Source organism: Rhinolophus sinicus, chromosome 4 (genome assembly GCF_057876585.1).
Source record: "Rhinolophus sinicus isolate RSI-liver-muscle chromosome 4, RSI-T2T, whole genome shotgun sequence".
In the NCBI taxonomy this organism is placed as follows: Eukaryota; Metazoa; Chordata; class Mammalia; order Chiroptera; family Rhinolophidae; genus Rhinolophus; species Rhinolophus sinicus.
The window spans coordinates 42,619,829-42,647,427 of record NC_142504.1 but is presented as its reverse complement, the minus strand read 5'-3'; the positions used below and the strand labels follow the sequence as shown (position 1 = coordinate 42,647,427).

The 27,599-nt window shown below is 34.4% G+C and overlaps 1 long non-coding RNA gene across 1 annotated transcript in view; it reads left to right on the top strand.

Moving 5' to 3' along the window:
• Positions 1-19,922, top strand: part of LOC148758361 (uncharacterized) — a 252,872-nt gene extending 232,950 nt beyond the window's left edge. The window contains exon 4 of the long non-coding RNA XR_016021080.1: positions 19,418-19,922. This is a non-coding gene — a long non-coding RNA (uncharacterized LOC148758361). The remainder of the gene's footprint in view (positions 1-19,417) is intronic.
• The last annotated feature ends 7,677 nt before the right edge of the window (positions 19,923-27,599 follow it).

Here is a 27,599-nt window from a genome sequence, read left to right as displayed (position 1 = left end):
CTTTTTGTTCTATTCAGACCTTCAACAGATTAGCTGGTACCCAAGGACATTGGTGATGATACTCTCCTCTATTCAGTCCACTAATTCAAATGCTGGTCAATTCCAGAGACACTCTCATAGACTCACTCCCAAATAATGTTTTACTAGCTATCTGAACATCTCTTAACCCAGTCCCAGTCAGGATGACACATAAAATTAACAATCACAATAAAATTACCTCAACAGATACTATTGTCAAAAGTAAATCTTAAAAGTTCTCATCACAAGAAAAAAAAATTACAACTATGTGTGATGATGGATATTAACTAGACTTATTGTGGTGATTATTTTGTGATGTTTATATATTGAATCATTATGTTGTATACTTACAACTAATAAAGTTATGTGTTAATTATATCTCAAAAAAAGTAGAGGAAAAAAGAAGGTACACAACAGTTATTAGTCCATAGCAATTCTCTAAACCAGGTATAGCCACAAGCTAATTATTTGATTAAAACCCATACCTGTTCCCTGAAAATGATTATCTGCAGCCGTGGCTCCAGCCTGCTCATGTTTACATTTGAGTTCACTACCCATAGTACTTTAGGGACATAAAGGCCACTTTTTATTTTATACTGTACCTATCACTTTCAGTGCAAACTACTAGAATTCTTTAAAAACATTGTCTTTTTAAATGCGTAGTTTGCAATTCAATTCGTTAAACAAAAGCCATAACTACAAATATCTTCTACTTAAGCCTTTCACTACTTTAAGTTTCATGATTTTGAATCTTTGAGACCTAAAGATTCTTAGAAATTCTGTTATTTAACAGGATAGGCAAGACCTACCCTTAAGATGCTTAGGTCTTTTGTCTTTCTGAAACATTTATGAGAAAGTACCGCAAGTCTTTCTGGGACCTCAATAAAGGATTTTTCTCCCAAACTTTGGCTTCATTTTAACCCTGAGGCCAAGCAACACATCTAGAAATGGATAAAAGACTTGAACAGACAACTTGCAAGAGATTGTTTTTATTAGTTTCAGGTGTACAGAACAATGTAATAGTTACATATTTACACCTTTCACAAAGTGATAACCATCCCCAATTCTACTACCCCTCTGACATCATATATATCTATTACAATTCTATTGACTATATTCCATATGCTGTACTCCACTTCTGCATGACTATATATATATATATATATATATATATATACACACACACATATATATGTATATACATATATACATATATATGAACATATATATGTATATATGTTTCATTATAGTTGACATTCAATATTATTCAACTTCAGCCTCTGGTGCACAGCGCAGTACTCAGGCATCTACGCAGTCCATGAAGTGATCCCCCTGATAAGTCCAGTTCCCGTCTGGCACCCCACATAATCTTTACAATGTTATTGATTATATTCCCCATACTGTATTTTGTATCCCTGTGACTCTATTGTGACTACTAATTTGTACTTTCTAATCCCTTCACCTTCTGCCCCATCCCTCCCACCCCATGCAAAAGACTTTTGATTGGCCAAAACTTTATGAAAATGTGCCTACAATACTAGGCATCAGGGCAATGCAAATTAAAACCATAATGAGATTCCACTTTACTACATTCAAAGGGAAAACATTTTTTTTAAAGACTGATATAATCAAATGTTGGAATATGTGGAACATCTAGAGTTTGCATACATTGTATGGGAATAAAATATGATACAACACCTTTGAAAAACTGATTTGCAATTTCCTATAAAGTTTAACATACATTTACCCATGACCCAACAGTCCATTCCTGGAAATTTAACCAACAAAAATAAATGTCCACACAGAGACCTGTATACAAAGGTCTTATTCATAAGTCATAAACTGGATAGGACCCAAACGTCCATTAGCAGAAAATGGATAAATAGTGAAATATTCATATAGTGGAATAAGATTAAGTGATAAAAAATAAATAAAACTACTCCCATAGGCAATAACATGGATGCATTTCAGTGACATTACATGGAGAGAAAAAGGCAGTACAAAAGAATACATACTGCATGATTCCACTTACGTGAAGCCCAAGAACAGGTGAAATTAATTATGGTGACAAAAATAAGAAATTTGTTGTATCCTGGGGTAGAAGTTGTAGAGGTATGAAGTGTGACTAGGAAAGGTTACAAGGATATAAAGTTGGGTACATAATGTTAAAAATCAAGGACCTGGGGAGACCGGATGGCTTAGTTGGTTAAAGCATAAGCTCTTAACAAGGTTGCCGGTTCAATTCCCACGTGGGATGGTGGGCTGCATCCCCCACAACTAAATTGAAAATGGTGACTGGACTTGGAGCTGAGCTGCACCCTCCACAACTAGGCTGAGGGACAACGACTTGACTTGGAGCTGATGGGTCCTGGAAAAAACACACTGTTCCCCAATATCCCCCCCCAATTTTTTTTTTTTAAAGTACATTGTTTTAATACCAAAATTGGCAAGGACAATATATAAAAGGCAAGTTTTAAGCCAATCACTTTCATGAATATAGATTTTAAAATTCTAAATGAAACATTATCAATCCAAATTCACTGTGCGTGTGTGTGTGTGTGTGTGTATGTGTAAAATCACAACCAGGATTTGGATTCTAAGAATATTCTAAGAATGCAAAGTTCTTTAAAAAGTCCATCAATGTAATTCACTATTAAGATACAAAAAGAAAACTTATATTTTAGGTTCAGGAAAGGAATTTGATGACATTCACATTCATGACATACACGTGTTTGTAAACTAAGAATACAAAAGAAATTTCTACAAAAACCTATAACAAACAAACTTAATGATGAATCATATTAATTAATTAATAAGTAATTAATAATAAGAGCTTTCCCTTTGAGTTTGGGAATGAGATAGTAATACTTGATATCATTGATTCTATTTGACATTTCACTTGAGCTTTTTTTTAGTCAGCGCAGTAAAGCAGGTAAAAAGAATAATGTAAAAGAATATAATTGTCATTATTCCAGATGACATGATTTTGCATGAGATAAACAAATGGAACCTATACTAAATTATTAAAACAAAAAAGTTTAGGAAGTTCACACTATAGAAAAATTAATCATGTTCTCATAAACCAGCACAATTAGAAGCTGAAAAAAAATTAAAAGTCCTAGCAACCATCGCATTAAAAAACATAAGACACCTAGGAATGACTGTAACCAATGTTTTATAAGAGTCCACAGAGAAAACAAATTATTACAGTGATATTTTGGATTCTAAAGTTAATATTGAAATGGAAAAAAGATAAAAATAGAGAAATGATATTAAAGGAAAAATTGGAGGACTTATCTATAGAATATGACATATTATTTTAAAGCCATACTATGTAAAATGTTGTATATTGCTATAATATTAGACAACAAAAACAAAATAGTATTATAGAATCCCAAAATAGATGCACATAAAAAAAAGTAGACTGAAGAACAGTTGGGGGAAGGATAATCTTTTTAATAAACCTAAATATCTATTAACAATAGAATAGGTAAAAAATAGGTGGATTCATAAAATGAAATGCTATGCCAATATAGTGGTTCCCAAAATGTGGCTGGGGGAACTCTAACAGTTTGTGAGGCTCCTGCAAGTGGTCTACAAAGGCAAAAACTGTTTTCAATATAACACTAGGATGTTATTTGCCATCTTCACTCGTATCCTCTCACAAGTGTTTTCAATTCCACATACTAATTTACCTTTAGGAAATTACCACTTGTAGAGCTTTTCTGTAGTGTCAAAAAAATATCCAAAATTATCTGAAAAATATATTAAAACCACCTTCCCTCTACAACTACATATTTGAATGATACTACACTTTCTTCAAAATAATCAACCAAACAACATATAACAACAGATTAAATGCAGAAGCTGATATAAAAATCCAACTTTCTTCTATGAATACAGATATTAAACATATTTGAAAAATGTATATAATGCCACTCTTCATACATTTTTTGTTTGGAAAAAACAGTTATTTTGATTAAAACACATTATTTATGTTAACATAATGGTTTTATGATTGCTGTATTAAATTAATAAATATTTTCAAACCTTTCATTTTAATTTTTAGGGAATTGATGGATATATATGTGTTTATTTTGTGGTAATATGTTGTTCTGTATACTTATGACGTACATTTTATTTGTGTACTTCATATTTCAATAATTTTTTTTGTAAAAATATAAAAATTATTTAATTGAAGTAATGATTTTATGTCACAGGGAAGGTGTTATGCAGGGTGACAGGCGGGGTCTCTTCTGGAGTCTCTAATCCCACTCCCTGCATAAGAACACAGGATATGGCAAGGCCAAAAAGGAACACCCACGGAGCCATAGGTAGAGGAGTCATACCATTATAGTCTCACTAGCTGCTGGGTTGGAGACATAGGAGGCAGGAGCCACACCATCCGCAACCCGCCTTCTACTTATCTCTGCCAACCAACCTCACTTGCTAGCTGCAATCCACCTCTCCGCAATCCGCAATCCACACTCCGCCACGCCATGTGAAGCCAGGATGCCACACCACCACGCCAGGCCACCACACCATTATACCACCCTTTGCTAGCTTAGCCACGGCAGTTATATCAGTGGCCAATGGCTAACCAGTAACAGCCGAAGGCCAACTAGTTACAGCTGATGACCTTCTACTACCTGAGCCAGCAGCTTTCTATGAGTGGCTGAGAGCCTGAAAACTGCTCTCTGGGGCTCTGTCCCCACAGGAGGATTTTCTAGCTCTTTCTCCATTAAAATATCATCCACTTTTAGATTACAATTTTAAAAATGTTTTTTGATTACCAGTCTAAGGAAATGAATAGAGACTTTACTCCTAAGATTAGACACATCAATTTAACTTCCTCTTTTCCATATTTAATCAGAGGTGGAGATTAAAAAATATTATGGAAGCTCTTATGATTTTTCATGAGGTAATTATTTGGTTGTTTAGCCTTTCTGTTTTCTGAATTAATAAAACAAAGCAATCAAAAAATTGTTTTTCTCCTATTCAATTTCAGACTCGTTGGACAATCTGATCTCATTCATGATTACCAGCTGTGGGGAAAGAGTCCCAGAGAGCAGTTTCCAGGCTCTTGGCCTCACAGGGAAAGGTGCTGGCTTGGGTAGTAGATGGCCATCAGCTGTGATTTTATATGCAAGTGGTGAAAAGTTGGCCAGCAGCTGTTACTGGTTAGCCATTAGCCACTGATATAACTGCTGTGGCTGTGTTGGTTGGTTGGTTGGTTGGTTGGTTGGTTGGTTGGTTGGTTGGCAGAGAAGCGGATGGTGGATTGCAGATTGTGTGGCTCCTGCTTCCTGTGTCTCCAACCCAACCACCAGCAAGAATATAGTGGTAGACCCCCCTATCTATGGCTCCATTATTGTTCCTTTTGGTCCTCACCATATGATGCGTTCTTGTGTGGGGAGCAGGACTAGAGTCCCTGCATGACACCAGTAGTGGAGACATTGTTTCAGTACAGTTGTGGGGACAGAGTCCCAGAGAGCAGTTTCCAGCCTCTCGGCCTCAGGTGGAGGGATGATGACTCGGGTAGTAGATGGTAGTAGACTGTCAGCTGTAACCAGTTAGCCAATTAGCCATTGATATAACTGCCACGACTGCGTTGGTTGGTGGGTCGGTTGGTTGGCAGGCAGAGAAGCGGACGGCAGGTTGCAGGTCATGTGGATATAGCCTCCAGTGAGACAATTGTGCCTCCAGTGAGACTGTAGTGGTATGACTTCCCTGTCTATAGCTCCATGGCTGTTCCTTTTTGGCCTAGCCATATCCTGCGTTCTTGTGTGGGGAGCCGGAGCAGAGACCCCGCAGGCCGCCTCACATGACAAATGGCACAGCAAGCAGGGTCCCCTACACGACACAATCAAAGATTATTTGTAGTGGAACACACAAAAGTATCTTTAAAGTTTTCCAGGTCCTAGTTAGAAGATGTCAAGGAGAATAAGCTGGAGTCTTGGAGAAAAAGGAAAAATGAATTGTTACAGGGAATGGAGAACAAATATTTGTTACCTCCTACTATGTACAGGAACTATCCATATTTACATTAACAATGTCAGTATCTCTGTGAAATTGGTGATTTTTTTTTCTGTTGAGTTTAACATTTTATAAGTATCAGTGATCTAACCAGAGGGGAAAAATACAATTCTGTCTGTTGCTAAAGTTGGTGGTCTTCCAATTCATTATAAATGCTTCTGAGTCACCAGAAGTGATTTAAAGATGATAAATCTCTAATTATGACACAGTTATTACTCTGTAGTCACTAGAATTATAGGCTTGGAGAAGTAGAACCCAGTCAACTATGCTTAGAGAAAAAAAATATTCAATGTCAGCCAATATCGGGGATCTTTGGTGTCCCCAAAATGACTTATAGACAAAAACATATGAAAATTAGTATTCTAGAAGGTATTTCCTCTGCCAAAATCCTGTCTACTTTTATATAATCACATTTCAACAAATTTATCTTTGTATGAACTAATTATTTCTAGATATAAGTGATTACTCACTTGCGTCTCCTGATTTAGACATACTTACAAGGGTCATAAAACATTTTTCATCTTTAATTTGTAGGAGTTTGAACAGTCAGATTAAAGAATTACAGATTAAAAAGTAGGAAAGCTTTTCTTTTTATTTTTATACTTTCAACTTACATTTTCTCTCAGGATCCAGTATTAACTTTCATTTAACAGCAATCTCAAAAGTATGCCTCTTAGTCAGTTCCCTAGGGAAAATGGTAAACCAATAAAAACAAAGACAGTACAGTCATTTTTTGGCATGAGGGTATAATTTATTTGAACATATCAGGAAACATCAATAATATATAGTGACGTACAAGATAAATGGAAATGTGATATACTGTAGTGCTATAGAATAAAAAGTGTCTCTTCTCCTAATATACATGTCAATCTAGCAAGGAAATGGTCTAAAGCTCTCTGGTGTCTATCAGGCCATGGGCCATCCTGGGAAGATATAGTGCAGATTATGTAGAGAGCCACAAATAGAACACCACACATCAACAGATGGATGTATGTCTTTGTAGATTTCAAGAGATAATGTTTCAATTGAAGAACTATAGTGTTTAGCCCACTGGAATGTCACAGAGTCCAGATTTTAAAAATACCTTAGTTAAAGCAGCCATTTATGAAATATTTAACTCCTTGATTAAAACATACTATATATATATATATATATATATATATATATATATATATATACACACTTAACTTCCTTCATTAAAACATATAATATATATATATACGTATGTATACGTATATATATGTGTGTATATATATATATATATAGATATATAGTTAGAAGATAGTTTCATATATATATATATATATATATATATATATATATATATATACATGAAAAGAAAGAGAAAGAAAATGCCAGATGCCAGATACTGTAGTCCATCTCACAGAACTTCAAGTAATATGAAAATTAACTAGGTCATCTGAGATAATATCTAAGCAATAGGTACACCCTCAAACCAATTGATTTCTAGCAAAATGATTATTAATAGTTCTTATTATGTTAAATTAGTTGTCTGTTTCAAATGTGTGAATGTGATCATATTTCTTAATCTTGGGAAAGTCGTGCATTTAAATATATATAGATAAATAATATTTAGTAGGTACCAATTTCACTTAATTTTGAATATTACAGTGTCACCAACCACAAGGTAAATTGTGTAGTATTATTAAAACATCTGACATGTAGCCCAAATTCAAATCATTATAAAAGAGACAAAACAATAAGCATAAAGATTATTCCAATTATCAAACCATTTTAAAAAATCTAAGTCTGAAAACACTTCAATTATGTATTTTTCCCAAGGCAATATATAATACATATGTTTGTTCAACTCAAGATGCAAACTCTTATTAAGGACCCATTACCTACCTCACCATTGAACTAGGCGTTTAAGGAAAGAAAAATGAATAAGATATCAACGCTACCTGAAGGGAATTACAGTATCATGGGGAAATGAGGATGCAAAATTAATTTAAATCTATTATGGTAATTTAGGTGAAAAAGACTTGTATTGAGGAAATGTATTTAATTAAATATTTTTTAAAAAATCAGATAACTCCTCCATGGAGGAAATAATATAAGAGCTGAATTTAAATGCATTATATGTTCTAACCAAACTAGAAATGAAAGGAAGTCCTTTCCCTTCCAGGGGGAGGAAACAGTATGAACAAAGGTACAGAAGTAAGAAAAGGCATAGTACATGTGCACGTGTGTGTGTGTGTGTGTGTGTGTGTGTGTGTGTGTGTGACCGAGAGTGTCTGTCCAAATAATGAGTGAGGTAGTCTGGGGAAGGGCATCACAGAGGCTGTACCTTGAACAGCAGAGCATGATGACCTTGTTAAGTGATAATTTTTTTAAAATGTTGATATAATCAGCTCTGTGTTTTCAATTCATTGATTTGAGTGTGTTGCAAAGTTTTGAGGGGTACAATCTAATGCACAAATTACATGGGACTCTGTTACGATTACTCAGGCAATAGGTAAGGAGGATCCAAGCTGAACTAATAAAGACAAATGGAACAAAAGGGGGCAGCTTTTTTATTATATGCAAGTGATGAAAAGTGTAAGACTTGATACTTCATTAGATGTAGCTGGTAAGAGTGAGGTGTAGCCCGAATAGCTCCCCAAGTCCCTACCTTGGGTGTTATGTAGATGGAGGTGTCGTTAAGTGAAATGTGAAATGAGGAGTTATATTGGATATATGATGGAGAAGAAGGAGAGAGCAGTGAATGATGATTTGAGTTTGGGTTACATGTCAGACTCCAAATGATTATTCACTGTGTAATATATATTACAAATATTTTTTTTTCCTAAAAGTCACAATAGAGATCATGTCAAGAAGTAAATATCTGGCATAAAAAATCAGCATAGGGTTGTTAGTTAAAATCTTGAGTTTAAGGAGGATGGACCAAAGAAGAAGAAAACTTAAAAAACAAAACAAAACAAACAAATAAACAAACAAAAACACTAAGAAGAAATCACACTAAGATCACTCCCTAATGGAGAAAATGAAAATATGATTTTAAAAATATATAAGAAAAAATCAGGGCAAAAATTGTCAGAAAGCTAAGGAAATAGAGTTCAACCATTAAATTTGATGTCATGGAAGTCATTGGTTAAAATGTCTTTGTCACGATAGATTGAATGGTGAATGTAAACGATGGCTGCTGGATTTCTCTCAAAAGAACTTCTCTAAAAAGGGAGAAAGGATGAGAGAGCGAGAGAGAGAGAGAAAGAGAGAGAGAGAGAGAGAGAGAGAGAGAGAGAGAGAGAGAGAATTGAAGAGTAGAAAAAAGTTATTTAGAAAAGGAGAAACTTGAACAATGGAGTTGACAGAGAAGAGAGCAGAAGAACAATGACTCATGTTCCCTGAGAAGAAAGGAGGTGGAACCAAGAGCTTAGAAGCAGGAATCAGGCTCCATGAGGAAAGCCCCTCAATTTTTGAGGACAGATGAGAAAATATTACAGTAGATAAATTGGCCTGCAGGAAGGGAGTAAAGTTGAATTGTTTGTAATTTTGCATCTTATTTTCTTAAAGAAAAACAGGAAGGGAGATTGTAGAGGCTGAAGAGAATAGGTTTGATTGAGTAAAGGGATTAAAGAGAGCAATGAAAATTATGACAAGGCAGCTAACAAAAAAAGGAAAAAAAAGAAAGAAGGAGAGAGGCTATAATAGATAGTATATATTAACCTCTCTAGTATACATTTTTAGTTAGGACTTTCGATTTCAATGTTACACTCAGCCTATAAATGCAGCATACTCCATTCATCCAAAGGATAATTTTATATAGCTGATTATATATAATTGGGACCTTAAGCAATCCAGAAATTAAGAGAAAAGTGCTGGAAGATGCAAAACAAATGGAATTGAAATAGAGAACTGGAATATTGCAGCTCAAACCTAAACTAAGAGTTACAGGACTGTTAAGAAGCTTGACTATAGGAGTCAGTAAACTCCAAATCTATGATTAGGCCTTAGGCTAATCATCAGAGTTTAGAAAGGGAACTACATCTGAAGAGCTGAATCAAAACAGCAGAACAAACTTCTCTGGAAACAAAATGACCCATCTGCGAAAGTAGTTATCCACATGTGGGAGTTGCAGACTAAGGAATCTGCAAAGCAGACCTTGAAGTAGCTCTAGAGTCTAGACTACCACTTGTAAGACTGTGTAAAAGCAAAGCCGGCCTTATCTGACAGTGAAATACATAGACGCCCTCAAATGCCAAGTGCAAATTTCCTGTTTTGGTAAGGGTGGAGCTCCTGGCTTTTCTGCCTGCTGCAGACGCAGATACCACACTGAATCCTGAATCTGGATGTGAGAGGTGCTAATTACTACTTAATTGTCTTTGCTTATAGACTGCGTTCTTAAGTTTCTATTTTAGAAACATAAAAATAAACTAATAATATATTTCTGATATTTCCAAATCACCTTTAAGAGCATAGAGATTTATCTTAGCTTAAATGCTTTCATCTTTTTTCTTTCACGCTGAAATCTTAATTCATAACTTTAACATAATATCTAATTTATTTTCTCTATTCTGTTACAAAATAACAATACTAATGAATACAATTGAAAGTTATATAACCTTGTTTTATGTGTATTCATGTTTAAAAATACCCTATTATCATATATTGTTGATTTATTAACACTGAACTCACCACCAACAGCACTACGACTTATTCCTGAATGCAGCTTTTCTGATTAACAGACACATTTTCTGGATAAAGCACATTATAACCTGCTTGCATTTAGGGACACTAGACAGCACTTTAGCACTATGCTTGGGGTTCATTTTAAACAGCAAAATCACTAAAAATGTGAAAAATGTAACAGCAAAGAGATCACAAAGAGGGCACTTATTTACAGTAACTGGGAATGTCCAAGGGACATTTCTTTTCTTCAAGATGAAAAGAAAAAAGATCAAAACTATGAATAATAAAATGGCAATAAAATTACTTTAAATGTAAGTGGATTGAATGCTTCAATCAAAAAATAGGGAAGCAGAATGGATAAGAAATCAAGATGCTTACTTATGCTGCCTACAAGAGACTCACTTTAGATCGAAAGGCACACACACTGAAAGTAAAGGAATGGGAAAAAGATATTTCATGAAAATGGAAATAAACAAAATAAGCTGAGGTAGCAATACTTATACCACACAAAATAGACTTTAAAACAAAGGCTATAACAAGAGACAAAGAAGGACCCAGTAATTCCACTTCAGGGTATTTATCTGAAGAAACTCAAATGCTACTTTGAGGGAACATGTGTATCCATATGTTCATTGCAGCCTTGTTTACAATGGCCAAGACATGCAGGAAGCATGATTGTCCATCAGTGAATGAATGGATAAAGAGTAGGTGGTACATATACACAATGGAATATTGCTTGGCCATCGAAGGAAAAAGGTTCTTGCCATCTGCAGTGGCATGGATGGACCTGGAGGGTATTGTGCTGAATGGAGTGTAAGACAGAGAAAGGCAGATACAATGTGATTTCACTTATATGTAGAATCTAAAGAACAAAACAAACAAACAAACAAAAGAAACAATTAAAAAATGAGTTAAAACATGTCAGAATGGCAAAAAGGAAATTGAGAGTGTTTTCATGGAAGCTAAACAAGAGGGAGTTTCAACAGAGAAGAAGTGGATAATAATGTTAATTATGACAAAGTGAAACAAGTTAAACTCAGAAAGACATCCAAGATTTTTGGCAATTAGGAAGGACTTGGTGACGCTAGCAAAGAGTTTCACTGCAATGAAAGTCAGATTGCTTTAGATTGAGAGGGAAATGGATAGTTAGAAATTCCAGGGAGCTTACTTATGATCAAGCACAGAGTTTCAGGCTTGTCAAGGTTCGAATCTCAAATTGGCCACTTGAAAACTGTAAACTTTGGAAATTTATTTAGTGCTTCTGTGCTTTTGTTTTGTTATCTGTATAATAGGTTTGATAATAGTATTTAAATCATAGAGTATTGTTCTAAAGAAGGAATGAGTTAATACATGCGAGGTGCTTAGAACATTACCTGGCACATAGTAAGCACTTAATAAAATTAGATACACTCTGATCACATACTTTTATAATAAACTCACTGTTAAAAGAAATATAGCAATCAAAAAGGGCATCTATATAATTGTAACTCTATTTATTGGAGAAGAAGGCCGACATAAAAACTCTACAAATATCTTTAAAAATTGGGTAAGACTTTGTTTACCATTAAGTAAAAACAGACTGCAAAAAATTTAATTATGCTATATACTTCAATTTCATAAAAAACAATGTTTATTTTTAACTTCGAAATCATGTCCCTTTCAAAGAGCCTTTATAATATTTCTTGTACACAGTTAATTTTACTATTTATCATTTTAAAATGCATTATGTACTCTACATTATAATATTTTACAACTTAATTTTACTTAGGATTAAAACATTAAAATTTTTTCTAAATTAAAAAAATAGTAATTAAGATGAAAAACTGTATATTTATTTTATTTGATTCCCAGTTTAATCAAAATGTTATGTTTCATTTATTTATCCTTTAACATCATGAAGTGTTGAAAATTTTTTTAATGTTGTGGTTTTCTTGGACGTTGCATTACCATGAAACTGCAATGTTTTAAGTGTGAAAGCATTAGTTTCAAGTTTGATTTGGCATGAAAACTTTTCTTTGGCAAACCTTCAGCATCAAAGACATACATGCCTATTTGTGGTTTCTTATGGTTTTGAGCTTCTTTGGGGGGAAAGGCATTGGCTTAATATGGTTAAAAATATCTTTGTGGGGGTGCTGGCAGGTAGAAAGAGAAACAGACAAGAAAGACTGATTACATGATGGATTCTCAAAAGATGTCCCAGGAGGAAAAAATTATTCTGTTAACCATTTTAAATATAATACCCATATTAGGTACAGTTCATACTTGACAAAGTTGTGTTTGGTATTTATTTTAGCTAAATTCGCCTTGGTATTAATCCCAGATATTCAGTTTTCTATTTCTGGAACTTGGTGTGTTGTCTTTACCTTAAAAATGTCTCATCTCTTCTGAGCAATCCACAGTTGTTCCACCAGATTCTCGAACTCTATTTTCCCAAATACATTATTATCAACTCTGTCATATAATTCCACTTCCTCCTATACAAGTGGAATTTTATCATTTTAGTGGGGTCAGGATCTCTTTTAGTCTTTCAACAGAATAATTCAACAATAAATATTGAATAGCTAATATGTGCTGTACATTATTTATATGTGTTGGTACAGAGAGATAAAGAAAATCTGTTCAATGGTCCCTGTATGTAACCTTCAACTTAGAGAGCAGTCAAGTCAGTAATGTTTATTGAAAATCATCATAGTCACATCTTTCTAATGAGGCATGATGAGAACAATTCATAAGATCTACACTTGTAAGAAATCAGACAGTAAAGCTAAATTCCTGAAATGAAAGCAGAAACAGTATGTGCAAAGACTTTATGAAAAGTAGGTATGAATAGCAATAAGGGAAAATTATCTCAAGGCATTCAGAGCTATAAAAATACCAGTAAGGCTGAAGTGATATCTTGGTTGGTAGGCAAAGGGTTGGGATGGTATGTGAGATAAATATGAAGATGAAGGTAAGAGTTGTGTCATGCAAAAGTTAATACCTATTAAGATATTCATTAAGTACTTAGTACTGTTCTAAATGCACTATTATTTACACTCACTTAATTTTCACAGTAATTTCATAGTATAGATACATTTTTATCCCTACTGTACAGAAACTTGGAACAGAGAATTAAATAACTTTCCCAGAATTACATAGTAAGCAGAAGAGCTAGGATTTGAAGTGACTCCAGAGGCTGTTTGATTAGCCAAGAGTTTTACAGTCTCACTAGATGGACTGCTGGGTGATGCTAAGGATTTAACATTATTTCAAGTTTACATTATTCTAAATGCATTCTAAAACTGGCATGAAAGATACTAAAACTTTTAAGGCGAGAAGGAGGCAACATGATCATTTTGTATTTAAAATACTCTGATGGTTCATTGGGGAGTCGAATCAAGGATCTTACTCTATTTATTAAAGTTTTCTATTGGTGCAATAATGGTGGCTTAGACTTCGATGATGGCACCAAAGATGTTGCAAAGTGGATAGACCTGAGAGCTACTCAGACCTTAGAACTCAAAATGGTTGGCTATTGGTTATATTTAGGTGAGGGAGATATATCAAAGACTCCTAGGTTACTATCATAAACAATTTCGATTACTAGATTATGGAAATATAGACCTTTTACCCCACAAAGTAAATACACTAACATACACATATAAACATGGGTGTGCTTATGTATGCCATGGAGCTAACAACCACATGAAGCATATGCAATGGCCACTCAAGGAATCAGAGATCTCAAGTTAAGACATTCTGCCCTATCTGTCTTCTTTATAATATTTCATACAGGTTAGTTCTTTTGCTAGTGGAGCCAAGTTTCAATGCTTGGAATACAGTCAGTTCAACAGAAATTAGTCCAGACAGTGAAAGTAGTGTTGAAGGTGAGTTGAAGTCTGGATCCAATTCAATAGCAGAAAATTGTTAGTATAAGAGTGAATCTGAGAACCAAAATCCAAAGAGCAAATTCCGTATCTGAGCTAGCAAGCACAAGTTAGAATTCAAATGCTGATTCTAGAAGTTATGAAACTGCTGTGGCAGATACCCATGAAAACTCATAACTGGATGCTCATGGGTTTTTCTCAATTGTTCTTATAGGTAACATATATTTAGCCTTGTACCATAAATTTATAATCACTTTACAAAATTCCTCTTAAAATTACTAAAAATCTATCACTTTTCTATCTCTAGTGTTACTGTCCCATTTCACTAGACAACAAGTTCCAGTTGGCAGAGATAGTTGCCTGTTTTGTTCACTCCAACATTTAGAAGATTATTAAACCTCTGAACACTATAGTGGTCCCTCAAGAATATTGTTGAAATCATTCATAAATGTCCTGCCTTCTTTGTCTTGCATATAAGCTGACAAAATGGCATCCTGCTCCATCACATTTTAACTATATATCTTGGTAGGACCCAGAAAACAAAACATGAATGAACGCAATTTTTGTCTTATCCTTCCAGCAATGATAGAGTAGCTTGTAAGAGACAAATTCTGATGCTGGGAATAGTAACTATAAAAACTATGTAATATTACAAATATAGCTGTTGTAAGTATTTAAAAGAGCAGCTAAGGCAGGCAGGACTTCAGAGGCTAAGTTGTTGAGACGGGAAAACACACTAAGGTAAGACCCAGATTCTTCACTGCTTTTCAACCCAAGGTATTTGCATATACGTAACTTGCGCAGCCTGATCAGTAGCTTGGCACTTTTGGAAGCGTGAAGAGTGTTGGTAGGCAAAAAATGGAGTTGAGGATTACAAATTAGTGCTATAAATTATAACTTCAAGTTACAGCTGAAGGGTTTAAGTCAGAGAGAAAATAAAACTTACGAAAAGGAGCATGGAATTCTGCACTGCGTTTTCTAGAGGTGTTTCCCAGTCCCTGTGTTTTATATGGTAAATGGCCAGGATGCAAAGCCTAAAGTAGGAGAGGCTAAAAACCTTAAGCAAAACTTTAGCAGTAATAGTGCTGCAGAGACAAAGAAAAAAAATAAGAAATGGACCTCAGGGCATAATAAGAAAGAAGATACCTGGAACACAACCCAGGCCTCCAGCTGAGACTTCTGAATGACCTCACCATACAGGGAAGAAAATCACTCTTCGTAAGTGCTGAAATATAGCCTCAAGTCATTTTTGATGTTAATCTGCACCTATTCTAATAAAATGCCAGACAAGCAAAATCTTCCCTGAAATAAAGTAGAAGAACTCAGAGAATAAATAATTTGTGTATAAAGTAATTATTAAGTCAACTATTATAGCTGAGGAGGATTAGACAATCAAAACCAAGAAAAATAAATAAATTCATTGGAAAGATGTTCCAGATAGTCTAGTTTTCACACATGAATTTTAGAAAAACTAGTGCATTCAAGAAAATAGATTTAGAAAACAGAGAGAGAGAGAGAGAGAGAGAGAGAGAGAGAGAGAGAGAGAGAGAGAGAGAGAAATTTTTCCATGGAACTTTAGAGTACTAAGAATAATCAAATGGGAATTCTAGAATTGAAAAATAAAATAACTTTAAATAAAAATGCAATGGATGGGACTAACATCCAAATAGACACTGCAGAAAGACAATTAAACTGGAAGACTGATGAGTAGACATTGTTCAAACTGAAGAAAGGTGAGCAAAAAGAAAACAAGAGTTTATACCAATAGAAAAATCATCAATTGTTGTGGGAAATTGTAATAGATATTTTAGATAGCTGACAGAACATGTAGAAAAAAATGTATCAGTGTAGATTTGAATAACAACATTAAGAAACTAGCCCTACATGACATGTATAGAATACCAATACCAATAATTGTAGCAAACTCACTATTTTCAAAAACAGATGCAACATTTACCACAATGCTGGAAGCGAGTCTGAATATATTTCTAAGTATGTAAATAATAGATTATATTTGTAAACCAATTAAACAAGAAAATAATAGGAACAAGAATATAACAAATAAATTTTTTTTTTCAAAAAATGTGAAAAAGAAAGAAACATCTCCATGTTTTATAGGATGAGCATAAGTATGATAGCAAAACCTGATAAGGACATCACAAGAAAGGGGAATTGTGAGTCAACTTTTTTCACACATGTCATAAAAATTCAAAACAAATATCTGCTAATATATATATATATATATTTAGTTGCATATATAAATATGTATATACTAATATTATGTATATATACATATATACATACACACACATTTATATATATACACACATATACACTTGGGAATTAAGCAATTAAAGAGTAAGTATACCATTATTCTGAGATACAGAAATCTGGTGAAAAAAATACATATTTACATATTTGTTCTCAAAAACAAACATACGTATATATTTATGAAACGGTAGAAGTTATCTCCCATACCTCAAGTTTAAAATGAGAAAAGAGTATTCATTATCACCATTTCTATTGATCATTGTTCTGGATATCATACCCACTAAAATAAGGAAGCATAGCAATAAAACTATCATTATTTATAGTCAACATGATTGTATAGACAAAAAAAAAATCTAAAAGATCTATACACTGTGCTTTTATACTACTTTCCATTATTACAATTTTACTTTTAGAATTAATAAATTAGAAAGGTTGATGATACATAGTTAATATAAAAATCAAATATGTTGTTTATATTGTTATGCATCAAATATATATTTGTAAACAACTAAATGATACACTTAAAAAGTGATACCATGTACAGCATATCAATATTTATAATATCTCAACATTGAATACTACATTACTGAGGAAAATTAATCACCTGGAATGTATTGTGGCAATAGATACACCTAATAATTAACAGAATATTTATTCACATTTGTCTCCTGGGCCATGGATTAAGGACCATTATGATAGGGGGGAAAAAATGCCATGCCCTGGAATCACTTTCACCCCACACCAGTCAGCACTGAGTCAGAAAACAAAAACAATACTACATCTCCGGTTGTGCAGGCCGGAGTTTAAACTGTACCCAATTCCCATGTGAGCTATTGGGCACTGCAAGTGAAGTTCTAGTGTCAATTTTCAGTGTCCGATTTGGTAGGCAGTGCTAGACTAGTTGCTCCGAATTACATTCTGTGTTTAAACTGAAGAGAAGTACAGCGGCTAAACCCTTAGAGCCATGTGACTTGTCCACAGTAGTTTAAGGTTCACCTTTCACCTTATGGTTTCAAGTTGGTCCTGGATGTGTTAATCATATAAATTCTAAACAAGAATTACATAATTCCTAAAAAATAATTATATAATTTAGAAATATACAAATTCTAAAATTCTAAAGTAACATCCTAGAAACCAGAGGCCTTGAGGTCTTAGCTTCAATGAAACAAACATTATAGTTTTTAATCAATGAACAAATGAAGGGAATATAGGTCTGTATTTTAAAGGAAATATACTATCTTTTTTGTGATAAAATAGAACTGAGTGAAAATATCCAAACCAATGTATAAGAAGACAACTAAACCGGGCTTGGATGTTAACACTGTGCCTAGGGATTAGGTTTCCTCGAAGAGAAAAATTGGTGGTTTGTAAAAGATACTTCAGTAAGAAATAAACAATTGATAAATGACAGAGAGACAGAGAGAGAGAGAGAGAGAGAGAGAGAGAGAGAGAGAGAGAGAGAGAGAGAAGGAAGGGAGAGGAAGGAAGACGGCAGTTCAACTGTAAGAACAGAGAACTATCATTTGGTAAAAGATTGAATCCAAAGTTTAGCTGGAGATACAAACTAGAAAAATGGTATATTGAGCGAGAAATTTAATGCTTTCAGATCTTATTAATCTTAAAGAAATAAATAAAGAAGGAAAATGTGTCAGCTGTTAATAGATCATACTGAGTCCCTGATGGAGCCAAGTCTCAAAGAACAGATTGGATCTTTCTTCCAAAGCAAGCTCAGATCCAGAAAATGATTGAAGTGTACCTAGGTATTACATTTTCATAGCAAGAACAATTAGGAAATTATTTTCTGAAAGACTGATACATCTAGGCTACATGATTACAGAAAACAATTCACTGACCTGTGGAGGAAGCCCAAGGGTATTGGAATAAAATACTCAAGGGATTCGTAGTTGATTTTAAAAATGATTCTATAAGCGGAGCTACAGGTACTACCTATGCCTAAGACATGTGTGAAATTAGGCCTCTAAGAGAAAGTCCAGAAAAAAAGACACATTGAAGCACTGAGGATGGAGACGGAAAGACAAAGATTGTGATTCCAGGCCTAGGTAATGTCCTTATGGGAGGATATCTGTTGGATGTGATTCTTCTAAATCAAGAATTTCAAGAAGGACAAGATTTATTTGAACAGTGGATAGTTTGGAGAGTTCCTGAGCTAATTTTACTATTTATCCTATGGAGTATAACACAACACAGTAAATAGAAGATGATGAAAGTGGAGGGCAGGGTAGTTATTGAGGCACAAAAGAAGAGGGAAAGGGAAATGAAAGAAAACACTCTGACCCAGTTTTAGTCCACGTGTACTAAAGATGGAAAAGAAACAACTGGAAATAACTGGAACTTATACCCACTCAGCTAAACCTTCCTAAAAAAGAATAAGAATATAGAGACATTGAATACTAGAAGCTAACCCACTACTGCTTAGAAGGTGATATAGCAGAGAGACTGCTGCTCAGGGCCTGAAAGCTACACAAGCCTTTCAAACACTGAAGAATGGCAATGCCTGGGGAGCACAAGCAGTGCTACTGGTTCTGACTTGAACTATGGTGTCCACTTTTCAGAAATATCAGCTGCAGACTCAGTTCAGAAATCTCCTGAGAACAAACATACAACTGAAACAAATGTGGAGATGAAGGATAAAACCTTCCTTAGGAGTCAGGTATCAGCTGAAAGCCTGTGGAAGACATGCCACCCCTGAAGGCCACGCCCAACTCAGCACAGGAGGAGCATATCAGGTAGGAGAGTTGAAATGAGCTGGACATACACATTTTGTGCAGACTGGCCAAAATGCCATTCACTGAGAGGGGAGAGAGTGTGAATCAGTAGCTTTTCCTCCCAATAGGAAAATGCATAATGTTAAATGGACCACTTGAAAGGGAAGACTCCCAATTAAGTTTAAGATCTCAACCTGTAACTCTGGACAACTAGTATAGAAAAAAAAAGGCATCAGTTAAGTCAAAAACAGATTTTCTCTATTTACTCTCGTTATGTGAGATACCACTGCTTTTCCACTTCCTATTTTGGAATAATTCTGGAGTCCTGTATTTGCCTGAAATAGGAGTAAGAGTTTGAAATTTTTATTTTTATTTTTAAATTGGGTAGATGAGGGGCCAGTGTGTTGATCATCTAATTTATTCTGATAATTCTTGAGTTCCTTTTAAAAGTGAGGCAGCTGAGAGACTCCTTAAGCCTCTGAGATACTGGAGGAAACACAGTGATTCCCATGAAGAGAACTCAGTCTCCAATCGCTCAGAGGTGCTCACATCCATACAGGCATGGAGAACATCTATAGCTGAGTCTGAGCAGAATGAAAAATCAGTGAGAATGAGTTTTAGACTTTAATTTCTTTGAACTTGACCACACAGGGTCAAAGGAATTTGATTTTGCTCTTTAGCTATTCCTACTCTTTGAACTACTAATTGGCAACTTGGCCAAAGTCAGCACGTAGGGTTCGAGAAAATTGGCCAAAAATGATTTCTCCTCTCATATATTTATCATAGAAAATGTTTGCTAAAACATAAATAAACAGTAGGATATCATTTGGAAGAATAACATCCAATAATTGGAGAATTTGTATGTCACATCAATTTTCCAATAGGTAGGTTTACATAATTGCACACATGCTAAACTTTTATAAGAATGACGGATGGATAGATAGATAGATAGATAGATAGATAGATAGACAGATATCATCAATGATTCTTTCCTGTGTTTCTTTCTTCTCAAACGTTTAAAAATTATTTTACATCTGGTTTTCTTATCTGCCTGTTTTTTTCTGTTTTCTTTTTCTTTCTTTTTTGTTTTTTAATTTGGGTGAATAAGATGAAGCAAATTTATTCTCTTTTGAAAGATGACTGACAGGACATGCTTGTATTTCTGGTGTTTCCCTAGCACAAACTTCAAAAAGGTAAGATAGCTGGCTGAAAATGAATTTAATATGATAATGACAACAATCGCTAACATTTATTAAAGCACTTACTCAATGCCAGATGCTATTCTAAGAGCTGTACAAATACTAAGGTATCTAATCTTCATCATACCAATAATAGAGTTTTACTCTAATATTCAGAGAGCTTAGGTACCTTGTCCAAGGTCATGCAGCTCTTTCTGAGAAAATTATTATTAGAGTTGGGACATTATTTTTGCTTTGAGCAGGACTTGATAAAAGACATTCCAATTTTCAGAACCTGGCTGGGAATTTGTAATAATGTTGTTCTATGTTTTCTTTATTTTTAAATACATTGTCACAATAAAGAAAAATCATCCAGAGTGATTTGAATTTGAACCTGGTGAAACAAATGAATAGTTGTGAGACCTTAACAAAGTCACGAATTTTATATTCTTTCATTCTTCAATACCTTGAAGTTATTCTAGGTACTGAGGGTATGCTCGTAAAAAGACAGAACCAGTTCTCTGCTCTCCTGGAGACTACATTCCAGTACATCAGATGGGGAGAAAGCCATCAAACATAATTATAAGGTAATTTTAGATAGTTAACTAGATAGCTAATACTTCTTAGTCTAGTCGACAAAAATCATCCAGCTTAAGAGAAAGCTTATAAGAATTTATTTGAGCCAAAATGACGACAATTGCTGGGAAGCAAAATCTCAATGGATTGAGAAAATGCTCTGCAAAATGTCAGTTTGCAGCTTATTTTACGCATAGAATCAAAGGAGGAGAGTTGTATGAAATCCACTGGTGGTAGATTAAGGGGGTGAGAGCAAGCAAAGTGGGGACATCTCAGGGATTGGATAAAAGTTAATTGGAGAGACAGGTACTTCTTTTACATTGGTGGGTATGGGACACTTAATAGTCCACATAGAGATGTTAATCAAGGGACAAGAATAATAATGAGGGATTCTGTAGTTTCCTGCTCTGGTCTGAAAAAAGGGATTACTGACATTCCAAGGATATCACCTTAGGTGCAAAAAGACGATAGACAGGCTCCCGTAAGGTGAGGTGAAGATTAACTTTATGAAGGAAGCTTCAGGCTAAAGATGTGACTTCCCACCATGGCCCACCTTAGTTATGAATTTTGTTTATGTTCACGCCATCTTATGTGGTTATTTTCAGTTTCCCGAGCTTGTCAGGTTTAACCTGTGGTGCCTTTTCTGTCCTCAGCCTCAATTTTGTTTTTTAAGAACTAAGAAAAACACTACTGACTTCATAGCTTTCACTAAGATTAACAAGATAATATGTGGAAAGCATTTAGTACAGTAAAAATTGCAGCTCTACTATGACTATGAATACATATTTAACTTTTTGGAAGCTCTCTCTTGGTATATGTTTTTTTTCTGCTTATAAAGCACCATATACATACTTTAACAAAATTTATCAGTATCGTACAATAGAAATCTGTTTATCTTTGAAAACCTAGCCCTTGGTTTCCCCAGGGTTAGCAATATTCTATTGTCTGTTCAAAATCTTTGCCTTCATTAGTAGCTTTAAGGAATTTAAGATAAATATTTGCATAAGAAAGAGTTTTTATTGAAATGATCCCAAATCAACATATGCTTTGTCATTTGAAATATTCCCCCTAGGAAGTAGAATGAATAATAAATGGCCAGCCAGATGTAAAACTTATTTAAGTACTTAACAAAGAGTTTATATTTGAGGCATTTAGCCATAACCATACTTCAGCTGTATTTTTGTCTTGACACATATATTTTTTTTTAACTCCATGCATACAGAGAGTTTCAAATATGTACCATCTACTTTCTCTCTCTCTCTCTCTCTCTCTCTTTCTTTCTCTGGGGGTAATATATTTCAGTAGTAATAGTTAATGTAGTTAAAATGTAGTAAAGAAAACTCAATAAACTTTGCTTTAATCTGATAAATGGTGTTCACAGGGAACTACCTATATAGGTCAATGTCTGGTTATTTATAAATATAAAACATAGTGAATTGTAACATTTTCTGAGAGGCACTTTAGTCTGGCCAGAATTACACAAAGTACTGTAAGTTTATTCATTATGAGTAAGCAGATAATTTTACTGTTCATTTTTTTGAAACAGATATACTAAAGGTTTTCTATTTTTTTATTAACTTAACGGCTGTTTTATGGAACTTAATGTGTGGCAAACAGTGTTTTAAGCAATTTAAAAATATTAATTAATATGTTATACAAACTCAATGAAGAAGGTTCTAATGCAGACCTTATTTTACAGGTGAGGGAACAGAGGCAACAAAATAAATTTCCCAATATTTCACACTAATAAATAGTGTTATTGAACCCTAATATTTGAGTCATTTGGCCTGCATGAATTGATTGAAAGAAATGCAGAAGCAGAAGTTTGTATTGCAGAATGGAAGTGATTTATTATTATAGGATTGGCCAATCTGGAGTGAGGAGAAGCTAGTGTTCTGAAAGACCCAACTCCCCCCAATGGAGTATAGGTTACAGATTGTATAGGGAAAAATCATAAGAGACCATTGGTTAGAGGTTCAGCATCATGTTAAGAGCTGATTGCTCAGAGGGGAGGTAAATGTAATAAATCATTTATTCAGGCCTTGACAACAGCTCTGAGGTCTGCTCTAGCAATGGTGATGCCATGGGTCCCCACTCAGTCCAGCTAGTGCTGCATTGCCAGGGGTATTCTTGTCTCCTGGGTGGCTGGAAATAAGAAAAATCTGGGGTAGCAATACTTATAGCAGGAGTGTCCAAACTTTTTTCAACGTTTTTTACCAAGGGCCATATGCGGTAAAATACACAAACAGCCGGGCCACTCACTCGAGGTTAAGTACGTACTGCCTCACCTGGTTTATTTAAGTAAACTAAATATATTTTTGGAATTTGCTGTGGGCCAATTAAAAATGGATTGCGGGCCGCAGTTGGCCCGCGGGCCGCAGTTTGGACACCCTTGACTTATAACAAACGTAATGAATTTTAAAATGAAGACTATAATAAGAGACAAAAAAGGACATTACATTCTGATAAAGGGATCAATCCCACAACAGGACATAACCCTAGTAAACATCTGTGTACCCAAAATAGGAGCACCTAAATATACAGCGGGTGCTAAAACAGGTATACACATTTTAAGAAAGGAAAACAACTATTAAAATTGTAATAATATATACTGATAAACGATGAATGAATACAAGTCACGTATGACTTCAGCAATTACAAGAGGTGCTCAAAGTGGTTACCATCAGTGTCCAAACACTTCTGATTACAGAGAACTACTGCTTGAGCAACATTGAAGAAAGTGTCCACTTGTATACATTTTTTGGCACCCCTGTATAAAACAAATATTGACCAACATAAAAGCAAAAGTCAAACATAACACAATCACAGGAGGGGACTTTAAATCACAGTAGGGGATTTTAACACCCCACTAGCACGAATGGACAGATCTTCCAGACAGAAAATCAACAAAGACACAGTGACCTTAAATGACATACTAAACCTGATGGATTTAATTGGTGTTTTTAGAGGATTTCACCCCAAAGCAGCAGAACATGAGGTCTGATAAGGTCGCAAACGGTGTTGCTAACCATTTTTTGATATCAGAGGGATTCTTCATTATGAATTTGTACCAACTGGACAACCAGTTAACCAAGTTTACTATTTGGAAGTTCTGAAAAGGCTGCATAAAAAAGTGAGATGAAAATGACCTGAACTTTTCGCCAACAATTCATGGCTCTTGCATCACGACAATGCACCAGCTCACACGGCACTGTCTGTGAGGGAGTTTTTAGCCAGTAAACAAATAACTGTATTGGGACATCTTCCTTACTCACCTGATCTGGCTCCCAATGACTTCTTTCTTTACCTGCAGATAAAGGAAATATTGAAAGGAAGACATTTTGATGACATTCAGGACTTCAAGGGTAATACGATGACAGATCTGATGGCCATTCCAGATAAAGAGTTCCAAAATTGCTTTGAAGGGTAGACTAGTCACTAGCTTCGATGCATAGCTTACCAAGGGGAGTACTTCAAAGGCGACTGTAGTGATATTCAGCAATGAGGTATGTAGCACTTTTTCTAGGATGAGTTCGTGAACTTAATTGTTGGATCTCATATACATTCTTTTCAAGTGCATGTGGAACATTTTCCAAGATAGAAAACATGTTAGGCCACAAAACAAGTCTCAAAAAATTTACAATTGAAATCATATCAAGCATCTTTCCTAGTGAACCTAGAAATCAATTACAAGAAAAAAACTGAAGAACACGCCAACACATGGAGGCTAAATAACATGGTACTAAATAATGAATAAGCCAACAATGAGATCAAGGAAGAAATCAAAAGACACCTTGAGAAAAATGAAAATGAAAACAAAAACCCCCAAATCTGTGGAACACAGCAAAAGCAGCCCTATGAGGGAAATTCATAACAATGCAGGCCTACTTAAAGAAACAAGAGAAATCTTAAATAAAAAATCTAAACTAACACCCAAGGGAGCTGGAAAAAGAACAGCAAACACAAACAAAGCCAAAACTGACTACAAGGAATGAAATAATAAAAATCAGAGTGGAAATAAATGAAACAGGAACTGAAAAAATCAACACAAAAGATCAACAAAAGCAAAACCTGTTTTTTTTAAAGATAAACAAAATTGACAAATTTTTAACCAGGCTCATCAAGAAAAAATAGAGGGGATCCAAATAAATAAAATCAGAAAAGAAAGAGAAGTGACAACAGACACCACAGAAATACAAAAAAAAAAAAAGAAAAAAAGAAAAAAAGAAAGAGAAAGAAAAGATAAAAAAAAATACAAGCAACTATACAAGTATGCAGGAAATTAGACCATCTGGAAAAAATGGATAAATTCCTAGAAGCATACAATCTTCCAAGGCTGAGTCAAGAAGAAACAGAAAATATGAACTGACTAATTACTACTAATGGAATTGAATCAGTAATCAACAATTTCCTAACAAACAAAAATCCTGAACTAGGTGGCTTCACAGGTGAATTTTACCAAACATTCAAAAAATAATTCACACCTATTCTCAAACTATCTTAAAAATTCCAGAGGAGGGAAGGCTCCCAAACTCATTTTACAAGGCCAATTCCAAAATCAGACAAAGACATTACAAAACAACAACAAAACAAACTATAGGCTGATATCCCTAATGAACATAGATGCAAAAATCCTCAACAAAATATTAGCAAACCGAATTCAGTGGTATATTAAAAAGATCATATACCATGATGAAGTGGGATTCCTTCCTGGTATGCAGGGTTGGTTCAATATCCACAAATCAATTCTTGTGATCCACCACATTAACAAAATGAAAAAATAAAAATCACATGTTTACATCAATAGATGCAGAAAAAGCATTTGACAAAATCCAGCATCCATCTATGATAAAAACTCTCAGCAGAGTGGGAATAGAGGGAATGTATGTCAACATAATAAAGTTCACATATGACAAACCCAGAGCTAATGTCATACTCAATGGGGAAAAGCTAAAAGCATTCTCCTTAAGATCAGGAACAAGACAAGAATGTCCACTTTCACCACTTTTATTCAACATAGTACTGGAAGTCTTAACCACAAAAATCAGAAAGAGAAAAGAAATAAAATGTATCCAAGTTGGAAAGGAAGAAGTAAAACTGTCATTATTTCCAGATATCATGATACTATATGTCATAAAGATTCCACCAAAAAAACTACTAGAAATGATAAATGAATTTAGTAAACTACCAGGATACAAATGTAGTATTCAGAAATTTGTTGCACTTGTATATACCAACAACGAACTATCAGAAAGAGATATTAAGAAAACAATCCCATTTACAATTGCATCAAACAAACAACAACAAAAAGAACCCTAGGAATAAATTTAACCAAGGAGTTAAAAGACCTGTACTCAGAAAATAATAAGACACTGATGAGAAAAATTAAAGAAGATACAAATAAATGGAAATATATACCATGCTCATGGATAGGTAGAATTAGTGTAGTTAAAATGTCCATACTACCCAAAGTAATCTATAAATTCAATGCAATCCCTATCAAAATGCCAATGGCATTTTTCACAGAACTAGAACAAATAATCCTAAAATGAATATGGAACCACAAAAGACTCCAAATAGCCATAGCAATCCTGAGAAAAAAGAACAAAGCTGGAGGTATCACACTACCTGATGTCAAATTATACTACAAGACCATAGTAATCAAAACAGCATGATATTGGCATAAAAACAGGAATATAGATCAATTAAATAAAATAGAGAGCCCAGAAATAAATCTAGGCCTATACGATCATTTAATCTGTGACACAGGAAGCAAGAATATACTTTGGGGTAAAGACAATCTGTTCAAAATGGTGCTAAGAAAACTGGACAGATACTTGCAAAAAATGAAAATGGATAATCTTCTTACGGTACTTGCAAGAATAAACTTAAAATGCATTAAAGACTTAAATGTAAGACCCGAAACCATAAAACTCCTAGAAGAAAATATAAGAAATAAACTCTCAGACATTACCCTTAGTAATATTTTTAGTGATATTTCTCCTCAGGCAAGGGAAACAAAAGAAAAAATAAACAAATGGGACTACATCAAACTAAAATATTTTTTCCACAGCCAAGGAAACCATAAACAAATGAAAAAGACTTCCTACTGAATGTGAGAAAATACATCTGGTAACGGGAAATTTATTAAAAAATTCATACAGCTCCACACCAAAAAAGCAATCCAATTAAAAAATGGGCAGAGGACCTGAATAGACATTTCTCCAAGGGGGACATATAAATGACCAATTGACATGAAAAGATGCTCAACATCA